Source organism: Pseudonaja textilis, chromosome 12, assembly GCF_049901715.1.
Source record: "Pseudonaja textilis isolate UNSWEBS1 chromosome 12, rPseTex1.2, whole genome shotgun sequence".
Taxonomy (NCBI): Eukaryota; Metazoa; Chordata; class Lepidosauria; order Squamata; family Elapidae; genus Pseudonaja; species Pseudonaja textilis.
In genome coordinates, this window is record NC_142001.1 from 2,428,775 (window position 1) to 2,453,021 (window position 24,247).

The following is a 24,247-nucleotide window of genomic DNA, read 5'->3' on the forward strand; positions in this document are numbered from 1 at the left end:
TGATTTTTACAAAGTGTATTTTTGAACAACTCCCTTAACCCACTCAAAGGTCATAAAATCAGGCACGGACCCTGGTGACCTGGTTTATTACCTGAACAACTTACAACCTATAACGCCGGTCTCATTAACAGCTGAAAGTTGAAAGAGATATTAGGACGGTGGGAGGAGACCAGGTACTCAGCCTCCTTCTGGCTGAACAAACTAAGTTGACAAACATCTCATGCTTTCCAAGCGCAATCCTGGCCCCTGGAATGACACGTTTGGGATCCAGAAGTTTTCATAAGGGTTTTTATTCAATGCTCTATGTGGATAATAATGAGAATCTTTTTGGAGGACATTAGATCTCCCACCAGGGGAGTGTTGAGCTCTCCGTATCTATCCAGTTACTCTACAAAGGGCTGTCTGGGTATGTCCTTGATGACTTTGGGGAGCAACTGACTGGTGATAAGATCCAGGTTGATACGATGGCCACACTGAAGACGAGAAATGTCTTCCATAGACTCTGAGCAACAAAGGTTTCACAATCGCCTTGGAGAACCCGGGGACCTGAAACAAATCCAGAAAACAAATTATTTCTGGGAACAATCTTGAGAACCAATTCTTATAAGCTACAGAGCCTGCGGAGAAAAAATCACCGCTTCAAGCTAATGAACTTTTAAACTCACTGAGGAAAACGTCTACTTGCTTGGAAGTGATACATAAAATAAAATAAAATGTTGATGGAGTTAACAGAGATGGCTAAATCGACTGCTTTGATTAAAGAAAAAAACATGATTTGTTTCTACTTGGAACAATCATTTTGGGACTTTACAGGATGGCTACAGGAATTGGGTATTTTTAATCTAGTGAAAGGAAGTACTAGGGGGTGATATGAGAGCAGTCTTCCAATATTTCAATCAACCGATCAGAAGAGAGCTGGAAGGGACCTTGGAGATCTTCTAGTTCAACCCACTTGCTCAAGCAAGAGACCCTATACCATTCTGGACATGGCTGTTCAACCTTTCCTTAAAAACCTGCAGTGATGGAGCACCCACAACTTCTGAAGGCAAGCCGTTCCACCCGTTAATTGTCCTCACTGCTGGGAAGTTTTTCCTTCATTCCAGGTTGCTTCCTCCTTGATTAATTTCCATCTGTTGCTCCTTGTCCTGCTTTGGAAAATAAGCTGACCCCTTCATCCTCTCTGTGACAGCCCCTCAAATATTGGAACACTGCTATCATGTCACCTCTGGTCCTTCTTTTCTCTAGACTACCAAACCCAAATCTTGCAACTGTTCTTCATATGTTTTAGTCTCCAGGCCTTTGATCATCTTAGTTGCTCTTCTTTGCACTTTTTTTTTTGTAAAAAAAGTCTCAACATCTTATTTGTAATGTAGTGACCAAAACTGGATACAAGTCTGTGGAGATTCTCAGTCCTCCAGATCATGGTTGTCCCAAAGGTGCTTTTTCAAGAGGCAGCTGGACTTTCTTGTTTTTTTTCTTTTGAAGATGTTTCGCTTCTCATCCAAGAAACTTCTTCAACTCTTGTCAGAATGGTGGGGTGGAAGGATTTATATTCTTTCCATTCCCCACTATCCTGTCAGAGTTGAAGAAGTTTCTTGGATGAGAAGCGAAACATCTTCAAAAAGAAAAAAACAACAAGTAAGTCCAGCTGCCTCCTAAAAAAGCAGGAAAACTGGATGCAATAATCCAGGTGTGGCCTTACTAAGAATTCATAAACCGGTACTGATACTTCACATAAGCCTCTGTTCATACAATCAATTGTGTTTTGTAATTTGTATTTGAGACGCTGCCACAAAAAAGAGGGGGCCAGGCAATTTTCCAAAGCAGAACAAGAATTGATGGGTGGAAAGTAGTCAAGGAGAGAAGCAAGCTAGACCTAAGGAGAAATTTCTCAACAGAAGAATTAACCAGTGGAACTGCTTGCCTCCGGAAGTTGTGGGTGCTCCATCACTGGAGGCTTTTAAAAAAAGAGACTGGACAACCACCTGTCTGAAATGGTATAGGATCACCTGCTCGAGCAGGGGGCTGGACTACAAGACCCTCCAAGGTCCCTTCCAGCTCTATTATTCTATGTTCTATGACTATGCAAAGAACCATAATCTAAGCAGTGTTGAATCCAATTAATACTTGAATGGGAGGCTGGATGGGCGTTGAAAACATTTCCAGAGAGAAAACCACTGCTGCGTGGTTGCCTTTACAATAGAGAGGGATGCCCTTCTTCCAGAGTTTGCGTTTGTGTTACCAATTAACATGGTGGCTGCCTCTCGATAGGAGGCATTCTTGCTCTTCAGGAAATCCACTATCTGAACTAACATTTTGGGAAGGATTTGCTTGCGTTTATTTATCTGGGGAAAACAAGGCAACAAGCCAATGAACTATATAGCTTCCTTTTCTTTTCTTTTTACAAAGGGGCCACTTTCTTGGTACGGTTTCTAGTCCTCATGTCCTCAATAACAATCTTCAATAATATATTTTATTATATTGTATTATATTGTACTGTACTATACTAAACTATAACATTATATTATATTATACTATACTATCCTTTAGTATTATTAGTAATAGTATATTATACTATACTGTACTGTACTGTACTATACTATATTATTATACAATACAATGCAGCACAATGCAATATTACTACGTTACGTTATATTGCATTGATTATATTATATTGTATTGCATTGTATTATTGTATTGTATTGTATTATACACACACACATTTATGTTATTAAAGACAGTTTTATCCAAGTTAAAACCATAAAGTAAAATAAAGAAAAATAGTACATAGTGAAAAAAGAAAATAGAAAAAGGGAAAGATGATAAATGGTTTCTGATCTTATAAATTCATTTATATTTTGCTGCCCTCTCTCAAATTACATATAATTTCCCTTTTCCACAAACTGCCATTTCTAATCCTCAAACCCATAAATCAGCAAGATTTCTAGTCCTCATTGTTACATAGAACCTCTGCTGTTCCTGAGCGCAAAAACCCAAGAAGACTCCCTCTAGTAAGTTTAGTCTAGTGGCTAAAGCACCAGGCAACTTTCTAGTCCCAGCTTTGGGATGAAAACCACCCGGGTGACTTTGGGCCAATCACCAGGAGACAGTGAGTTCTAGTCCCCCGTTAGGCATGAAAGCTGGTTGGATGACTTTGAGAGTTCTACTCCTGCCTTAGGCATGAAAGCCGGCTCGGTGACTTTGGTCCAGTCCCTCTGAGTTCAACCCACCTCACAGGATTGTTGTGAAGAAAAAGAAGCATTAGGGATGTCCACCATCTTGAATTATTTATAAAAATTATAATAAAGGCAGGAGAAAAAAAAATTTAAATGGTTAGTATACTGTAATCCAGAACAAAACAAGCCAACTTGGGTCATACTTACAATGACGGAGCAGATGTTAAAATCCAAGCTATGGAGACCGCTATATATTTCCTAATCAAAGACATTGCTGGGAACGTCCTCCCAGTTCATGAAGGAGACACAGAAGGTGAGGCTGTTCCTGGAGGCCTATAGGGCCAAGGGAGAAAAGATGGAGTCAGATAACCTGGTTCTGATTTTGTCCATGTTCTACAGACAAAACCCACCCTTCTCCTTGCTCAGGATATGGGAAGGTTGATAAACTATCCCAGGACTAAAGTATGGCAGGGCAAGGGTTCAGTGATGACCACAGAAACTCTGTCCTGAAAGGAGACATCTCTTAACATCTCCAACAGGATGATGGACCAGCTAACCAGGTGCCAAATCTCTCTACGGCAGGGGTGTCAAACTCAATTTCACTGAAGGCCGCATCAGGGCTGTGGTTGACCTCGGGGCTGGATGGGCATGGCCGACTCAGTGGGTGTGGCTGACTGGGTGGGCGTAGCCATCTCGACACCACTCCACACTGCTGGCATGTTTCCTCTGCGCACTGGGCACACCAGGCTGACACTATGCTGGAATCTTTGCATTGGATAGACCAGGACGGTCACGCGGGCCGGATCTGACCACATCGCAAGCCGGTTCTGGCCCGTGGGCCTTGAATTTGACTCCCCAGATCTACAGGTAGTCTTGATTTATGACCAAAATTTCTGTTGCTATGGGACAGTTGTTAAGTGAGTTTTGCCCCATTTTATGACCTTTCTTGCCACAGTTAAGGGAACCTCTGCAGGTGTTAAGTTAGTAGCAGGGTTATTAAGTGAATCTGGCTGTTCAGACCTAGCCTTTGCAGAAGCAGGAAACAGACTCCTCACAAAAAAAAAAAAACACCAAAAACCCTCTTTATTTATACATTGGGAATTAACTGCATTCACCAACAGAAAGTCCAGGCAAGCGTCCTGCAAGGAGTTAACTGAAGCAATGGTCCCTATCAGCTCATTATGATAAATGCAAGGCTGTGAGCTCCAGCTGGAAGGCTGCAAAAAATAGACGAACCTCAGTTCTTGCAAGGCAGTCTTTGTCCCATGAAACACATAAGGAGTAAACTTTCTAGAAGTGCAAATGGGTTGCCTGCTACAATCAAACTCTTTCCTCCTATTTATTCCCTAGCCAGGGAGGGGCCATTCAGCGTCCATGTTTGATTTGCTTCCCGAGATGACTCATTGTCCTCCATTGTTCACCCCTCCTATGTGCTCTGCACATACACGCATCTGGAATAGGGCCCCAGCTGTTCCTCCTCCTCACTCATCTCTGACTCCAAAGGCAGCTGCCTCTCAGGCTTGGGAACGCCGTATGGCCCTGACTCTCTCTCTGTGTTCAACCCTGAGCATCTATCAGAGTCTTCCCCCGGCTCCAGAACTGGCTCAAGTTCTTCCCCAGCCTCAACATTGTCCGAATTTGCCACCAGCTCCATTGGCAACTAGCAGGTCACAACACTGGCGTCCCCATGGACTTTGCTTGTCAGAAGGTCTCAAAAGGGATCACATGACCCTGTTTATAAACAAGTGCCTAATATGGGAACTAACAAGAACAACACCTTCACCAACACTGACAGGGCAAGCCACTTATATATAAACAGAGACCCCACTCCCTTCTAGCACTGACGATGTTACCTAGTTGGGTCATGAAAGGCCTGCAAAAAAACAACGTAACTCAGAGAGCACCAAAGACCCCACAGCTTTAAGATGTGGAGACTTCAAATCCTGGAGTTCTCCAGCCAGCAGAGTTGAAGTCCACACATCTTAATGTGTGTGAGATCAAGCACACCAATCTAGATTTTTTTTCTAGATATGGAAAGGGGATGGGGGGAGAGTGTTTCTAGATATTATACGTGGTGTTCTAGATTGTCTAGACCAATGCATGGTTTGGTGGAGCTGAAGAGGGTGGCAACCTTCCTTCTCATCCACCTTATCTGAAACTTCTCCAGTTCTCTAAAAGGGCTAGGGGATCACCTGCAACCCTACACACCATATTATATGACCATAACACAGTTTTTGCTGAACTATTTCTAAGCATTTTTGATAAAACTGGAATTCTGCAGATGGTACCCAGTGTTTGTGAACCACTCTACTTGGCAATCTTCAAGAGTGTCAACGTTTTCCCCTCCTTGGTCGTGAAACTAGATATCAAGCAGTGTTACCACAAAAGACAGTCTTCCAGATGTGTTTACCTCCACTCAACATTACATATTATTATTTCAAGGTCTTCTCAGCCTTGTAAAAATAGTGTATTTCCTTTCTTTCACCAGTAGATGGCATCATCGCCTAAAATTTCAGTGTGCCACCAATTTTTAACAAGGTTCTGATTTCTTCAAATAATTTTTCACTTTTCCCAATAATCAGTCCAATGTTTTAAAATGCCTTTCCAAGATATTGCCAATAAAATATTCAAATCCAGTCCTGGCAGTCACAATGGCTGCCTCTGCTTCCTTGTTGTTGGATAGGTGAGTGAGCCTCAGGTCAAGCAGGACGGATTGACACTCTCCGCGATCTGCAAGGCATCCCTTTGTTTGTCACCCCTGCGAGGTGACTTTTAGCCTTTTAAGGGCCCTCAGCCTAGAGGGCCCTTAAAAGAGAGTTCAGCCTAGAGCCACTTAGCCCCACTCTCTACGACTGTGTTGCCGTGACGCCAATCCAGGAATGATCAGAGATTTCAGGAGTGAAATTTATTATTTATGCAAATGCTGCCAGCTGTAAAAGGGGAGAACAAGAAGTAATGGATGGAAACTAATTAAGGAGAGAAGCAACCTAGAACTAAGGAGAAATTTCTGACAGTGAGAACAATTAATCGATGGAAAGGCTTATCTCTATAATCTGCGGGCGCTCCATCCCACGCATGCGCAAATGAAGCATCACGTACTCGCCCGCCACTTGTGTGGCCCTGTTCCCAACAGGCTGTGGACTGGCACTGGTCCAGACTGGGGGTTGGGGACCCCTGGACTAGAAGACCTCAAAGGTCTCTTGCAACAGTTCTGTTATATTGGAAGGCTGTAATCTGTAGCCCTCAAGTAATGATAACCGGACAATTGCCGTTACATATGTAAGCAGCAGAACATTGTTTTATTTATCTGTCAATTGGATTCCACATGAACCATTTCTTTCTTCCAGCTGAGAAGAGGACAAATTTCAAGGTCGCTACAGGGCTGTGATAAATTCCACACAAACACAAGCAGGGAGCTGTTTTTGTTGCTTTATCAATGTTAAAGCATGGTGAATTTTGCTTGCTTGGCTGTATAAAGAGGCAGTTATGTATCTGAGTTCTCCACCTTTCCCAGCCCAAAAAGAGTTGCTATCTGAGTACAAAAAATTTTTTCCAGGAGGAAGAAATTTGACCACTTAAGTTCTGCTGGTCCTGCTGTATCCCAGCAGCCCTGGAACCTCTCCGTTCTCTTCGTGGCTGGGAAGATGCTGTTGGGCTAGAAGCAACAAGAGGAGGAGGAGGAGGAAAGTTGGCCAAAATGGTGATGGAATCTTTGGGGAAGAAGCTGAAGAAGACAAAGGGCCTGTGGGAAGAATGTTATAAGAATCTTATAACTATGTTAGAAATAAATCACATGTTAATTGACCCAGGTCTCCACAAACTTATTAACAACCTCTGAAATCCTTTAAACTTACACAAATATAAAAATTAATTAAACACTTATTTCAAATTGTAAACATACACAAGCAAACATACCAAATTCAATTAACACAATGTAAACATCACAATCCAAATGAAAAGACCAAATCCGTATCACTTGATTTAATCAACCCCTTCTCTGAGGTCAGCATGCACACACAAACCCACGCCCCTCAAGTGTCACCCTACAATCAGCATGTACACACTTCCACACCCAGGACAAGGTCCCCTACAAAACATTTCGTTGCAGCTGCTCCGATAGGCAAACCTCTTCACTTTGAAGAATAATTATCCTTTCTGCACAGCTGTCTGGATTTCATTTTTATTCATTCTTGTGCAACCCCAACTCAAGTTTATTTATTTGATTTGTCAAGCGATAACAGATATAAGTATAAACATAGTTATGAATACATGAAATGGATACATATAAGAAAAATAAAAGAAACAATAGGACAGGGACAGTAGGCACATTGGTGTGCTTATGCACGCCCCCTACAGACTTCTTAGGAAAGGAGTGAGGTCAATAGTAGACAGTCTAAGGTTAAGGTTTTTGGGGTTTGGGGAAGAAACCACAAGAGTCAGGTAGAGTATTCCAGACATTGACCACTCTGTTGCTGAAGTCGTATTTCCTGCGATCCAGTTTGGTGCGGTTAACCTTGAGTTTGTATCTATTGTTTGCTCTTGTGTTGTTATAGTTGAAGCTGAAGTATTCATTGGCAGGTAGGACATTGCCATGTATGATTTTATATAGATCGGACAGAAGGCAGTGTAGTTCTAGGAATAGAATTTCAAGTCTGGTGGCAAAAGGTATTCTGCACCAAATAGAGGAGTGGAAAACTCTTCTTGTGAAATATTTCTGGGCTTTCTCAACTGTTTTAATATCAGATACGTAATGTGGGTTCCAGACTGATGAGCTGTATTTGAGTATTGGTCTAGCAAATGTTTTGTATGCTCTAGCTATTAGTGCAATATTACCAGAGAAAAAGCTACATAAGACTAGGTTAACAACTCTTGACACCTTTTTGGCTATGTGGTTACAGTGGGCTCTAGCAATCAGATCATTAGAGATGAGTACTCCAAGGTCAGAGTTTGGATCCTCAACAAGGTCTTGACTATTCACCTTGTATTTTATTTTCTGATTTTTTTTTTGCCAATATGTAAGACAGAGCATTTGTTTGTTGAGATTTGAAGTTGCCATTTGTTTGACCATTCTGATACATAGTCGAGGTCTTTTTGAAGGGTAGCAGTATTGTCTGTGGTGTTGAATAGCTTTACATCATCAGTGAAGAGAACGCAGTTGCTCTTAATATGATCACAGAGGTCATTTATGTAGAGTATGAAGAGAGTTGGTCCTAAAACACTGCCTTGGGGGACACCACTGTTGACAGGTACATAATTTGATGGGACACCCCCAATTTTGACCATATGTTGTCTGACAGGAATGCTTCTATCCAGTTATGCAGGTGTCCAGAGATGACCATAAGATTTTAGTTTTAGGAGTGGTTTGTCATGTGCCACTGAATCAAAGGCTTTACAGAAGTCTATGTAGATTGCGTTTATTGCTTTGCCCTGATCGAGTTGTGTAGTCCATATGTTTTTGCAGTGTAAGAGTTGCAGATTGCAGGAGAGTTTTTTCCTGAAACCAAATTGTTTATTAGAGAGTAGGTTGTTTGTCTGTAAATGGAGGATAATGGATTGGTTAATAATTGATTCCATGACTTTACAGGTGATGCAGCGTAAAGAGATTGGTCTGTAATTTTCAACTAGGCTGGGGTCTCCCTTTTAGAAGATGGGGATGAACGTGGCTTGTGACCATAGATTTGGCAAGGAGCTGGTCCTGAAGGATTTTTCAAAGATTATGCTTAGAGGTTTGCTATTGCAGTGGATAGCTTTTTTAAAAAGTAGGCACATATTCCGTCCGGTCCAATAGATAGAGATGGTTTTAGATTGCACAGTGCTTTGTCAACATTGTCTTCTGTAAAATCGATATGTATTAGATCACTGTAGTTGTCAGTGGTTCGACTAGGAAGTACTGGGCTTGATCCATTGCTGTTTACAAATACTGAGTCAAAGAATGTGCTAAAGAGGTTGGCTTTGATGGTGTCGTCGTTGCAGTCTTTACCATTAGGTCAGGGGTGGGATTCAAATTTTTTAACAACCGGTTCTGTGTGCATGGCTAAGTTGGTGGGCGTTGCTTGGTGGTCATGTTATTGGGTGGGCATGGCCAACTCAATATCACTCACATTGAGGTACCCATCTCCTTGCCTGGCCTCTCATGACTGTGGGGATGCTGCAACAGTCATAAGTGTGAAAAATGGACATAAGTCACTTTTTTCAGTGCCATTGTAACTTTGAATGGTCACTCCACACAAGCAAAGTCCCAGCAAAGGAGGGGAAAAAACTCCAGAGAAGTTCCTTAGACAGGAAATCTAGTCCTGCCAAGAATGTAAAAAGGGTCAACGAAGAGGCAGTTTCTGTAAGCAACACCAGAATGTTTCCTTCCTGCCTTCCTTACAGGATTAGGCCAGTAATTTCTTCTAACAACCGATTCTCCAAACTGCTAAGAATGTTAACAACCGGTTCTAGAGAATAGGTGTGAACTGGTAGAATCCCACCCCTGCATTAGGTCCTTTCAGGGGTGGGATGGACCTTGAGTCTTTTAGTCTAAAATCAAATTGGAACCCCAAATTATTTTTCCGACACTTCAGAGTTTAATTTCCTCCCCTTTTTCTCTTACTTAACAAAATTTAATATGAAATTATGGAAATTCAGGAAATTCTAAAAGTTTTCACCTGCTTAGTCTTTCTTCAAAATCTTTCCAGAGCTCTTCCTTTTGTGCAATTAGGTGGAAATTTTTTCACATAAGTTTCTTATTCTTCACTTACAGCTAGTCTTTTTCTGACAACAGCTTTGAAATTTCTGATGTCTTCTGTAAATTATGAAGAACAGAGAGAAATTAGCCCTCTTTTTTTTATTTGAAGCACCAAGCATAATTATACTCTTAATTATGTTTATACTCCATTATATTTATTACTTTTCTCCTATATATGCACATGCACACACACAAAAATGTAATACTTTTATTCTGTATGTTGTTTATATCTGGCCTCAGCTGTAATAAGATCGCTGTCTAAATTTCTCACCTTTTAAGTTCTTCTTTAATATTGCTATTTTTTCTCAGAACTTCTGCTTGGTCTCAATCTTGTTTTTGAACCCTGCAACTCCGATCTTGATTCTCCTTTCTGAGCTGGTCTATCTGCTCATCTAAAACATTTCTTTTGTAAAATATCAAAACCAGATTAAAATTAGCCCCCTTTTACTTCAATCATCAAACTTGTTTAAAATTAAAACTAATTAAAAATATCTGGTATGGAAAAAAATATTAGATATTACCTAGAGGAAAATGGTCTGAGCCCAATCTCTGAAGAAAAAAGAGAAATACGCAACAAAGAAATAACATGGTAGAGCTGCAAAAGGTGATAAAAAAACAAAAAAATAATAAAACCCCAGGCCCGGATGGTTTACCCGGTGAACTATATAAAAATTTGCATGAAATATTCGAACCAGTACTACTAGATTTATATAATGAGGCATTATTAGAAGCTAGACTCCCAAGGTCCTTATCCAAGGCATACATCTCTCTAATCTCCAAAGATGGCACCAACAATTAATTTCAAATTACAGGCCAATCTCGTTGCTAAATACAGATTATAAGATATTTATGACAATATTGGCAGAAAGAATGAAACCGATTTTGAGTGAAATTATACATCCAGACCAGAACTGTTTCTTGCCAAACAGACAAATTAAAAATAACATTAGAATGGTCTTAAATTCAACTGAATATTATGAAGTACATCCGGAAAAACAGGTAGCTTTAATTTTTTTTGGATGCACAAAAGGCATTAGATAATCTTAATTGGCAATTTAGACTGCACCAAATTAAAAAATTGAATTGTGGTACTAACTTAGAAAAAACACTACAAGAAATATATTTAAGTCAAAAAGCGAGCGAGCATAGTGATAAATGGAGATCGCACGGATGATTTTGAAATTGCAAAAGGAGTGAGACAAGGGTGTCCATTATCACCTCTGCTATTTATCTTGTCCCTAGAAGTGCTCCTAGCCGCAACCAGGCAAAACCCAGAGATACAAGGGATTAAAATTAGAAACAAAGAGTTTAAAGTTCAGGCATTTGTAGACAATCTGGCATTTATAGTGGAAGACCCAATGAACACGGGACAAATATTGTTACAACAAATAGAAAAATTCGGGGAAGTGGCAAGACTCAAAATAAACAAAAATAAAACTAAGATGATAGTTAAAAACTGTACTATAAAACAGAAAACAGAATTGGAAAGTAAAATGGGACTGCGGATAGCAAAAAAGGTGAAATATTTGGGAATTTGGCTATCTCCCAGATGTTTGTCAATAAAAGAGGATAATTATACTAAATTAGTAAAGTAAATTAGAAAAGAATTGGATTTATAGGCAAAATTCAAACTGTCTTTATTGGGAAGAATAGCGGTATTGAAAATGAACACCTTACCGAAATTAGTATACTTGTTTCAAATGATCCCGATTAAATTAGGAAAATCTTTTTTCATAGAATTAAATAAAATGACATCCAAATTTGTCTGGTTGGGCAGGAAGCCACATATTAAAATGAAACTATTTCAAGATAATAGGAGCAGAGGTGGTCTTGGACTGCCAGAATGGGAACTCTACTATCAAGCAAAGGTGCTGAATTGGGTTAAGGACTGGGTCAGGTTAAAAGGCAAGAGAATTCTAACACTAGAAGGCCATGACCTCCAAATAGGTTGGCATGCATTTTTGTGGGGGAAAAAAAGTAATATATATACACTGCTCAAAAAAATAAAGGGAACACAAAAATAAGACATCCTAGATCTGAATGAATGAAATATTCTTATTAAATACTTCGTTCATTACATAGTTGAATGTGCTGGCAACACAATCACACAAAAATTATCAATGGAAATCAAATTGAGCAACCCATGGAGGTCTGGATTTGGAGTTACACTCAAAATTAAAGTGAGAAAAAACACTACAGGCTGATCCAACTTTGATGCAATCTCCTTAAAACAAGTCAAAGTGAGGCTCAGTAGTGTGTGTGGCCTCCATGTGCCTGTATGACCTCCCTACAATGCCTGGGCATGCTCCTGATGAGGTGGCGGATGGTCTCCTGAGGGATCTCCTCCCACACCTGGTCTAAAGCATCTCCCAACTCCTGGACAGTCTGTGGTGCAACATGGCGTTGGTGGATGGAGTGAGACATGTCCCAGATGTGCTCAATTGGATTCAGGTCTGGGGAACGGGCAGGCCAGTCCATAGCATCAATGCCTTTGTCTTGCAGGAACTGCTGACACACTCCAGCCACATGAGGTCTAGCACTGTCTTGCATTAGGAGGAACCCAGAGCCAACCGCACCAGCATATGGTATCACAAGGGGTCTGAGGATCTCATCTCGGTACCTAATGGCAGTCAGGCTACCTCTGGCAAGCACGTGGAGGGCTGTTCGTCCCCCTAAAGAAATGCCACCCCACACCATTACTGACCCACTGCCAAACTGGTCATGCTGGAGGATGTTGCAGGCAGCAGAACGTTCTTCACGGCGTCTCCAAACCCTGTCACATCTGTCACATGTACTCAGTGTGAACCCGCTTTCATATGTGAAGAGCACAGGGGGCCAGTGGCGAATTTGCCAATCTTGGTGTTCTCTGGCAAATGCCAAACATCCTGCACGGTGTTGGGCTGTAAGCACAACCCCCACCTGTGGACGTCGGGCCCTCATACCACCCTCATGGAGTCTTTTTCTGACCATTTGAGCAGCCACATGCACATTTGTTGCCCACTGGAGGTCATTTTGCAGGGCTCTGGCAGTGCTCCTCCTGTCCCTCCTTGCACAAAGGTGGGGGTAGCGGTCCTGATGCTGGGTTGTTGCCCTCCTCCACGTCTCCTGATATACTGGCCTGTCTCTTGGTAGCGCCTCCATGCTCTGGACACTACGCTGACAGACACAGCAAACCTTCTTGCCACAGCTCACGTTGATGTGCTATCCTGGATGAGCTGCACTACCTGAGCCACATGTGTGGGTTGTAGACTCCGTCTCATGCTACCACTAGAGTGAAAGCACCGCCAGCATTCAAAAGTGACCAAACCATCAGCCAGAAAGCAAAGGAACTGAGAAGTGGTCGGTGGTCACCACCTGCAGAACCACTCCTTTACTGGGGATGTCTTACTAACTGCCTATGCTGTCCACCTGTTATCTATTCCATTTGCACAACAGCATGTAAAATTGATTGTCAATCAGTGTTGCTACCTAAGTGGACAGTCTGATTTCACAGAAGTGTGATTGACTTGGAGTTCCATTGTGTTGTTTAAGTGTTCCCTTTATTTTTTTGAGCAGTGTACTTACTTCAATCATCATTTAATACACTCATCACAACATGGAGGAAAATTAAAAATAAACATTATATGGAAATACCACGTTGGCTGTCAACCATGGAGGCCATGATCCACCCAAATAGATTAGATTTAAGGAAAATGGTAAGTTATGAGGAATTATTAGATAGTCAGGGGAAATTAAAATCAAATCAAGAACTAAAGGAAAATGGAATTATAATTGATTGGTGGCCATATTTGCAAATACAAAATAAATATAAAATTTTTTAGAAGATTTTCGATTTGATAAAAGGCAAAACCACTTAGACAAATTTTTAATGGGACCGGAACAAAAATTTATAACAAAAATATATAAATATTTATTAGATTGTAAAATGGAAGAGGAAACAGTAAAAGGTACAATGATAGCTTGGGTGCAGAATTTTGGATATAACTTAGAATTAGGGGGATGGGAGAAAATATGGAATGTAAATTATAAGCTAACTATATCTTCGGCATACAAAGAAAATCTGTATAAAATGTTTTATAGATGGTATTTGGCCCCAACGAGACTGGCAAAAATATATTCCAATGTAAGCCCAAAATGTTGGAAATGTAAAAAAGTTGATGGTACATTTTACCATATGTGGTGGCTGTGCTCCGAGACCAGGACATTCTGGATACAAATTAAAAACTGGTTACAAGAGATTCCTGGTCATCAGATTGAGCTCAGACCGGAAACCTTTCTTCTAGGAAGTATCAAAGATCGAATCCCAAAAGAAGTAAAATATCTATTGCTACATATCACAACCACCACCAGAATAGCTTTTGCACAAGTATGGAAAACTCCTAGTATTCCCAATGAAGAATTAATATTACAAAAAATAACGGAAAGTGCTGAAATGAACATGTTAACACTGAAACTGAAAGAAAGAGAAAACGCTGAATATTTTTAAATCTGGAATAAATGGTATGATTGGCTAGCAAACAGAAACAAGAAATAAGACAAGAAATTTAACTGTGAGAAGCCTTAAGAAAGTAAAATGTAAACATGCAAAATATATAATAATAATAATTATAGAAAAAGTCATTCAACATTAGATAAATGTAAATACAATGTGTTAAGATATCTAAGATAAAAACCTGTAGAGATGTCAAAAAATGCTGTTGAAATCATGATGTTTTATGTTGTAGTAACGGAAACTTAATAAAAACATATTTTAAAAAATCTGGTATTTTGTTATCATCTTACTTTTTGACCAATTAATTCAAAGAGCTCCCTTAAAACTCCTGTGGTATTAAATGGTCCAGTTTTTCTTGCATTTAATCTAGTTATCTGATTATAAGTGACTGCCACAAGGTAAACTTTGGCACTTGATGGAGGTAAGGAATGCGACACAAAAAGGAAGATCTCTGGGCAATTGAAAGTACATCTTTCCAGTAAGAAAGTGTACCATGCAAAGACTTACACAAAATTCTTGGTCCGTAACTTTCTTTTTTTAGCCCTCTTTTTGTCAAATAACTGGAGAAGTCAAAATACATTACAAATGAGGAATGTATTTATATATCAGCACACTCAACCCCACCCCACCCAACTCCCATTGGGCTTCTTTACCTCTTATAATGAGATGAAATATATTTCAGGCTATATCCACACTGGGTTTTTTGAAAGGGAAATAGTTGTATGAGAGAATTGATCCCTCAGCCTGATCCATTCACATGTGAAAATGATAATGTGACAAATAATTATATGAGTAACCTTATACAAGTGATACCCAGGCTAGTAGTTAAAACTGAATCTGGAAACAGGACAAAACTAAAGAATTGACCCAATGAATATGAGAGCAACGCATTTTGCATTTTTTGATAATGCACACTCAAAAGATTCCTCAGATTAACAGATTGCTTACCCCAGCAGGAAATTTCATGAAATGTAAAAATGCCCTGAATGTTTTCCTGATTGGACCACATGTACCAAAGGATTTTTTGGATGCCTGGGAATTGGGCAGTTGTTTAGAGAGCTTAAAAGCAATTAATTTGGCAGATGTGTAGAGAGCTTAAAAACAAAATCATTAGGATTAATAAAATAAGCTATTAAGCACACTGAACAGTTCAGCTTTTGTAAGTGGTTTCTGCCCCTACAAACTACTTCATTTTCATCACTGTTTAGCTCACTGTTGCTATACACACAGGCATTTCAGGATTGCCACAGCAGATTTATTTCCTCTGTCACTTTCCTGGTGGGTAGTAAGGTGGTATCGAAGAACTTAGGCGTTGTGCCTAAAATGGGATGAGAATTCCAGGTCTCCCAGTTTCTAATCTGATGCCCTAACAGTGATACCAAGCTAAAAACATATTTCAAAAATAAAGCAGAGAACAAAAACCTATAATAGCAACTGAGGACAAATACAAATAAAAATGAATCTCTCTCTCTCTCTCTCTCTCTTTCGTTTTTCCCAGAGATTTTTCATGGAGTCTCATTCTTTTTAGGAAATTGCCAGTCATCACCAAAATAGTGATGGCAGCTAGAAGATAAAGTAACAACATTAACATTTTATTTGGAAAAAGAGAATATTGGTTTTCAGAGAGAAAATTTAATATTGTGAACAGTATATAATATTCTAAATGTATTTGCCTTCCTCTAATCAGAATGATTCTTAGGACAATTATTGAATAAGTTAGCAAGAAACAAAGAGCAATAAACTTAGCAACCGAATTAATGTTAACATTAACGAGCTCTCAGTTTTCTTTCTTTTTAGCTTCCAAGACCAACCATCCTGACCCAAAATCGCAAAGCAGGAAATGCAAATCAACAGAAGACACCAGGTAACCTCAAGATAACCCAATTCCTCTCCCTTCAACTAGGACTTCTCTTTTGGAGAAGTCTTTGGCCCACTAACTTTTTTTTTTTTTTGCGTTAGTCCCCGTGGGCCTTTTTTTTTTTTTAAGCAAATTTTATTGATTTTAACAACAAACAAAACAACACATCATTAGACATTAAAAACATAGAACCTCTTTCCATTATAAATCTTTATAAGGCAGGTAACACATTATTTTATATCACATTCTTCTAATTTATCCCATTTCCATATAGACACGTAAATTCCCTTTAACAAATTTCACATTATTTCTCTTTACTCTTAATTCAATCACATTTCTTTTCTAATTTATCTACTATTCGATCATCGCATTATATTTTCCTCTGTCTTGTTTACAGTTGTTCTTATCTGGCCTTCCTCCGAGATTTTATTAATTCTCAATTAAACACACACACATAAAACACAAAAAAACCATAAAACTTCCTTTTAGAAAGTAACTTGGCCCCAGATTCCTCTTTTTGTATGGAGTTCAATTAAATTCATGCTCTTCTTATATACCATTACCTGCAATACCCCTCAACCCCCTGTCCGGATCCCCCCTATCTTCAGCTACCCCAACAGGGCAGCCTTATCCTCCAGACCCGTCAGGATCGGAGGCACCAAGACGGCTAGCACAGCAGGGATCGCGGAGAAACGCGAATTTCTGCTGTCACCGAAGCCTGGCAAACCGGAAGAGGCCCACTCACTTTTTGTAGCCTCCAAGCTACCTAAAAATTAATTTACAATAATATATCTTTATATAATGGAAAAATAAAGAAAAACTGGCAACCAAAATAGTTCAAATACTTACCAACCATCACATTGTTGAGCGAGGAAGAAAGTCCAACATCCTTCTTAAGTCACCTATGCTGGTTATAATGGTGTTAATGGGAGGTTGTTTGCCGCAGATGGGTGCCTCTTCAACATCCTGACTGGCTGATGTTGTAAAAAAGAAATGGCTGCTCCAGTGACACCTTCAACCAACTTTTCCTTGTGATTGAAGAAAAAAAGAAAAGAAAATATCATTGACCGATAAATTATTTTCTTAACACTAATAACAAAGTTTATTGTCTATGGAGATTCTCAGTCATCCAGGTGATGGTTATTCCAAAGGTACTTTTTCAAAAGGTAACTGGACTTTGTTTTTTCCATGAAGATGTTTTATTTCTCATCCAAGAAGCTTCTTCAGTTCTGACTGAATAGCGGAGGATGGAAAAAATTATATTCCTTGCAGTTATGTGGTCATTGGTGGCCTCAGAATGAATGCTAATGACCACGTGACTTCATTCTTCTCCCAAAAAAGCAGAGGAAAATGCTTATACAAAAGAGGATGCCCAACTTGTACATGCCTTAGCAATGATCAGTAACAAAAACATTGGGGGAAGAGTGCCACACACTTTTTAAAAATGTACTTTCCATTTTAGCATCTTAAGAATAGACTTTGCTTTAATTTGCAAGGAAATAAAAATAACCTAACCGAAAGGAGTTGTATTTATTTTCATGTTAATGTTTTATTTCCTGACTACAACTATGTATGTCTCCATTCTTCTTTTGTAGATGTCATAGGAGAAAGTCTTGAATGTTCTTCCTGCAACATTAACAAAATACCATATTTTAAAAACACAAACTTACTGAGTGACTAAAAACACTTAAAGCTGGATGCAATATTCCAAATGTTAATGTCACTGATAATGCCTTGTATACCAGTGGTGGGATTCAAATGTTTTTACTACCTGTTCTGTGGGCATGGCTTATTTGGTGGGCATGGCTTGGTGGTTATGTGGCTGGGTGGGCGTGCTGGGTGGTCATGTGACTGGGTGGGAATGGCCAACCTGACATCACTCACGTCAAGGGGTACCTTGCCTGGCCTCTCCTCACCTCAGAGATACAATTTCCCTATTTATTTACTACTATCGAACATCCAAAATACACTATTTAATCCTATGTATAAATGTCATATGTGTACATACATATTACATGGTATAGTGTTTGAATAGGCACACAAAAAGACACACTATCTACTATATACACCGTATGTACACATGCACACACACACCACACACAGAGTTCTTCTAAAATTATACACATTCAACCTCACTGCGTTTGAAAAAACACACCCATAATCCACTTTCTGCCACACATTTAACTATAACTTCTGTACATTAGAACATTGCACACGCCTTCAGATTTACTTCCCTAGCCTGCATATGACTGTTAGACCCCGCAGATGTCATGGCTTGAGTAAAATATGGTGAAACTCACTTAACAACGCTCCAGCTTAGCAACCAAAATTTTGGGCTCAATTGTGATCCTAAGTGAAGGACTATCTCTGTGTTCCTCTGCATGGCAGCCTTGTCCTAATAAACTCCTCTGCCAATTTTCCTCTCTGTTAGAGGCACTGTAAGGTCTGGCAGCACGCTTAAGCCAAAAATGAACCAAAACATAGACTTAAACGGAGGCTTGCAAATCAAAGAAAGCAGACTTTTATTCTTTGATTAAAGTGAAAGATCTGGGAAGAAGTTCCTAGCACATCACAAGAGACATGGGAGGAAAATTCTGCAAAATACAGAAAAATGCCCTGTACCTTTAAGATCCTTAGAAGTGGAGTAACTGCAATGTAAAACTCTAACTCAATTATTAGTAACTGAATTTGTTAATCAATTGACCACAAGTAGGCTATTAACAGCACACTTCAAAGGTATAGAATGGATGTTTTTACATTCCCAGTGGTACGATTCATTCCCATGGGGTGAAATGTATCAATCCAGGAAAACAGATGGATTCAGATTGATTTATATGGGACAATCATGTGTCTTAATAGGAGAGGGGTATAACTGATTGCAGGCATGTGTTTGTAATTGTTTTACAACAAGTGAAAGGTTAAGGAAATCTTTTTTACAACAGCGAGATAACAAATGCCTATAGTGTAGCTCTCTACTTAATGCTATATTTTACTATATTTCTTTATTTATTAATGTCCCCTTCAGCACCAAAATAATCCAGATTCCAGATGATATAAGGTCTCCTGCTGGAGCAAGGGGTTGGATTAGGTGGCCTCCAATGTTCCTTCTAACTCTGCTGTTCTATGATTCTGTAAGGATCTCCTGCTGGAGCAGGGAGTTGGACTAGAACAGGGGTCTTCAAACTTGACAGCTTTAAGACTTGTGGACTTCAACTCCCAGAATTCCTCCTCCAGTCACGTTAGCTCAGGAATTCTGGGACTTGAAGTCTACAAGTCTTAAACTTGCAAACTTTGAAAACCCTTGGACTCTAGAAGATCCCTTCCAGTTCCAGCCCTGGATTCCTGTCCTATTTCAAAGAGTCTTCTGAAGCTAGGGTTTGTGTCCTTCCTTCTTCTCCTTTTTTCCCCCTCTCCTCCCTCCTTCCTTCCTGCTCTCTTTCTTTCTCTCCCTTCCTTTCATCCAGTCTTTGCCTATCCCTTTCTTTTTCTTTCTCCCTTTTCTTTCGTCTCTTTCTCTTTCCCTCTCTCTCTTCCCCCCTCTCTCCTCTCCTCTCTCTCCTTCCCTCTCTCCTTCTAAAGCTAGGAGAGGAGACCCACCTGAAACAAACACACACACACAAACTTTCAAGTGCCTGGCAGCATCGCTCCTTATGACGGTTCTTCCTGGCCAGTCTCCTGTCCCGCGTTGCCTGGAAAAACCCTCAGGCAAGGCTTCCGGATCCAACAAAGGGGCCGCTCCAGGGGTGAGATTCTACCAGGCTGAGTGTTTTGGCAGAGTGCGGGCCGCTGCTAAAAGAGGCCCATGGGCTGGAAGTACAGGCGGGGAAGGAAGATCTGCGCTGGTGAGGCTTGACTGCCTTTCAGGCACTGCTCGGGCTGCCGCCTGCTCTACCACCGCCCCACCTCGGGTCCCGCATCAGCCCACAACAAGGGGACATGCTGCTTCCAGGCCGGCGGATGGGCAAGCAGACGACTCTCAGGGGAGGCATTTTCTCTCAGGCCTCCCACATTGAAGGCCCCATGGAAGCCGAAGCTGGGCCTGAAAGGCAGCCTCCCCTCGTCATGCTCCCACCAGGCAGCGCTTTGGCTGATCGCAGCAGACCCGGTGTGGATCTTCCTTCCCCGGCATTAGGGCTCAATCACAGCATTCTCACAGTGGCTGCCTGCACTCGCCCAAAGCACGCAGATCGATGGGTGGGAGAGGAAGGGGCGATGTGGGCAGCATAGCATCATGCTCCCTAGTTGCCAGCTGAGCCCGGGAACAGTGGGGGCCCAGTCAAGATCCGGGAATGAGGGGGGGGATAACGCAACTCGCAGGCTTACCTGTGAGCAGGCAGATCAGGGCTGCTCAGCTGGGGTGCAGGCACCACGTGGGGAAGTCAGGTCAGGGAAGCCCCGAGGGCCCAGCACACCACATAGGAAGGGAGGAGTAACTGGGCGGGGCGAGTGGCCGGTGGGCGAGCTGCAAGGGCATTGGGTGGGCGGGGCAACTGAGCAACCGGGAACCAGTTTGGGGGCGTGGCCAGCCAGAAGTCACTGCCAGTTCCGCGACCCATGCCAAATTCTTGCTACTGGGTTGCCAGAACAGCTGCGAACTGGCTGAATACCACCTCTGTTGTACACTGACTACAACTATATATTCCTCAATACGTCTCCATTGTTGTTTTATAGATGTTATTTCAGGAAGTCGAGATTGTTCTTCCTGCAACATTGAAAAAATAAATTATTTTAAAAAGACAAACATACTGTACTGACATAGATAAAGATTAATAGCATTTAATATGGCCCATGAACAAATATTTTCTCCTATCTATTTTCAGATATTTTTCATGGAGATTTAATAATTTCAGGAAGCTGGCTGCTAAATAGTGATGATTGACAGTTAGAATATAAAGTAATAGAATTAACATTTTATTTGGAAAATCAGAATATAGGTTTTGGGAGACAATATCCAGAACAGCATATAATATTCTAAACGTATTTGTCCTCCAGTCCCACTTATCTGAATGATACTTTAGGACAATTGTTGAACAGCCAGGATAAATTATAATTTAAAACAGATATTAAAGATAAGCAAATAAATAATGTTCCTGTTCTAAAGGAACTAGAGGAATAGTTAAAAAAAATGAAAAATGTGATTGATCAATTAAAATCCAAATAATAAAACCAGCTGCTATTTCCAGCTTTCTCCCCAAATTTTATCACAAGAGAAGTCAATGAATAGCTGAGCTCTCCTTAGTTTTCTATATTTATCCTACAATGTACCTGCCTCTATGATGGGGTTTTTTACAGACTTCCACCAAGGTGCCTGCCACTCAATTTGAATGTAAAAATTAAATACTAAAATTAAAAACGTCTAGATGCTGCCAGTCTTTTTAAAAATATGAGGTGGGTGAGGCCATCTCAATGCTTACCTAGTCATGAGATTTACTGTTGCTCCCCACCCCCCCCAAAAAGGGGGAAAAGGACTAACGGTGTGGGAGAAGCCATTCTGGGCAAGGAAGGGTGTTGATAAACTTAATTTTAAATCTGCAATAGATGACCTGCGACCTGCCCGGGTCATCCTTTCAGAGGAGTTTCCTCAGCGGGATCCTCATCACCTTCCACGAGGAGGGAGCTTCTAGGGTGGCGATGCCTCCCCTTAAGACCCTCAGGGGGGAGACCCTCTTGGGCGACATATTGCAGAGCAGAGTCAAATGGCAGGGAGGGCAGGAAACGCTTTTGGGTCACCCACAGCAACTGTGCCCCTTGAATAGGAAGGGTTGCAAGACAGATCCTGAGAGTCTCAGGCAAAGTCTGTTGAATAAAAGAAGGGAAAAAATGTTGGGGGGGGTGGGTGTTGAAAGATGTAGGGAAGGCCTTCCCAGGCTACCATGAAAACTGAGCACGCAGAACGTCCTTGAATTGCACCCAAGCTGGGATGGAAGAAGGTCCCAGAGGAAAACCTTCAGGAGGGCAAAGGGGCTCCTGCTTGGGCAGGGGTCAGACTAGATGGCCTCTGGAGACCCTCCAGCCCTGGGAGTTTCTGGGACTCCCCTGAAAGCACCAGAAGGGGCTGCTGGTCTTTCTCTCCCCCCCCGCCCCCCTGCCCCTCCAACCTCTCCCCCTTTGGGAAACCTTCCCTGACTCCAGGCTGGAGAGGGGAAGAGCGGAATCCAGAAGGAGAGAAAACCTCCCTGCGGCTTTTTCCCTTGAAATAGAGAGAAAAAAAGATCACCTCAGGAAAGAACCACAAAATGGAGGACGGTCGGGTCTTTTCCAGTTTTAGCTGTCCATATCACTGCCTGACGAAACTAGCTAGGATATAAAGGCTGGACTCTAATCTGCTTCTACAGGCAGTGAGAGGGACAGCTAAAGCTTGCAAAGTAATTATGGGTCTATCTAGACTAGAGCAATGTTTCTCGACCTCGGGGACCTTAAGGCAGGTGGATTGACTCCCAGAACGCTCCTGCTGACTGGCGAGTTCAGGGAGTTGAAGTCCGCCTTGCCTTAAAGTCGCTGATGTTAGATAGTGCAAGTGAAGCATAGGCTTCACTCAGGTCCAGCAAAGAAGCGGGAAAATAGAGAGCTGGGATTGGCCCAGCCCTCTGACAGCTCCCAAGAGCTGTTTTTACTGAAGATCTGGCTCCTGACCCTTCAATCTCCCCCTTTTTTACAGCTGAGAGGAGAGGCTGGAAGGGACCTTGGAGGTCTTCTAGTCCAGCCCCTTGCTCAAGCAGGAGAACCCATACCTAATCTCAGACAAGTGACTGTCCAATCTCTTCTTAAAAACCTTCCGCGATGGAGGAGCACCCATAATTTCTGCTCCATTGGTTAAATGTTCTCTCTGTTAGGAAGTTCAATTGGAGCCAGAACATTCCTTTTAGAAATGATGGATAGATAAGCAGTTAAAAAACTGCCCTGAAAAATTATTTCAATATGTGAAATAATATTATGGTGAGATTACCATATGCACAAAGATGGAAAGATTCGGCACTGTCCACCACAAACTGATTTCTTTGATTACAGAAAAGACTTCTGTTTACTGTGACTGGAACCCGCTTATGGAAATTCTGCAAAAAAAACAATAATATGAACTTGCCATTTATGGTTTTGGTGATTGGACAGGATAGATTAAAGATGCGACTATAGCGTGATTGACTGTGAGCAGAGGATGGAGGAATGGATGCCAACTGGGACGTGGCACAAAAGCTCTGCAAAGGCTCTCTTAGCATGACTGCCACTTGCTCTCCGAGAAAGAGTTGTGAGTCAGATTGTGTACCAGTCTGCTGGGCCACGGCAATTCCATCCAGCGCCAAAGATAGTAAAGTCATAAAGCCAACAGGTCACAAAACACACGCCAGTACAGAAATAAGAAGGTCACAATGTAATTTTAGAGAGGGAGGTTCAACTATAGTTACACTAAGAAAAGCTGTAAAGCATATTGGAAGTTACTCCCTTTATATTTTACATTTTTCTTGTTTTTTTAACTCTTCTATTTTATTTCTTCATTACACTTTTAAGTGTTAGTTTATTTTACTTTACTAATTTATTTTGTCTTCTAATTACTTTGTATTAGCTTTTACTAGTAAAGCACCCACCTGGCACTGCAAAGTCCTCTCCTTTTTATCTCCCAAGAGTTCAATCAGGATCTTCAGCTCCTTCCCAATGTCAAAATAGGAGCTTAGCGCTTCCTGTGTCCAGATTTCTTTCTGCAAGAGGAGAAATCATTTGCTTCTTCATAACAACACCCATCTTTTTGCTAATTGTACACTTGTCTTACTCTGAAACAAAATGAGTCACTTTATCACACTATTAATGTCATATTTTTTTCCAGCTCAGCTCTGCTTTGGAAAAATAAAATGTAGTAACATTTAGGTCCTTTACTTTTCTAACATTTGTAGAGAAAACATTTCCTTTTTCTTATTCCAAACATCAATTTTCAGTGGAAGGCTGGACAAAATGATCAGAGAAGGATGACCAGGAATGATCACTTCATTAATTGTGTGATG

At 41.0% G+C, this 24,247-nt stretch overlaps 1 long non-coding RNA gene across 5 annotated transcripts; it reads right to left on the reverse strand.

Annotated features, from left to right (window-relative positions):
• Window positions 1-266: 266 nt before the first annotated feature.
• On the reverse strand, window positions 267-22,518 carry LOC148124753 (uncharacterized). 5 transcript variants are annotated; one of them, XR_015745027.1, is made up of 8 exons: window positions 22,474-22,518; window positions 20,580-20,958; window positions 17,106-17,284; window positions 15,347-15,457; window positions 10,178-10,309; window positions 9,827-9,963; window positions 3,384-3,509; window positions 267-546 (listed from the first exon to the last, which is right to left on the reverse strand). It is a non-coding gene; the product is annotated as an uncharacterized LOC148124753 (long non-coding RNA). The 5 variants fall into 5 exon arrangements; XR_015745026.1 differs by lacking the exons at window positions 20,580-20,958; window positions 22,474-22,518 and adding an exon at window positions 17,772-18,989; XR_015745025.1 differs by lacking the exons at window positions 20,580-20,958; window positions 22,474-22,518 and having other exon boundaries at window positions 15,347-15,492; window positions 17,106-18,989.
• Window positions 22,519-24,247: the final 1,729 nt, after the last annotated feature.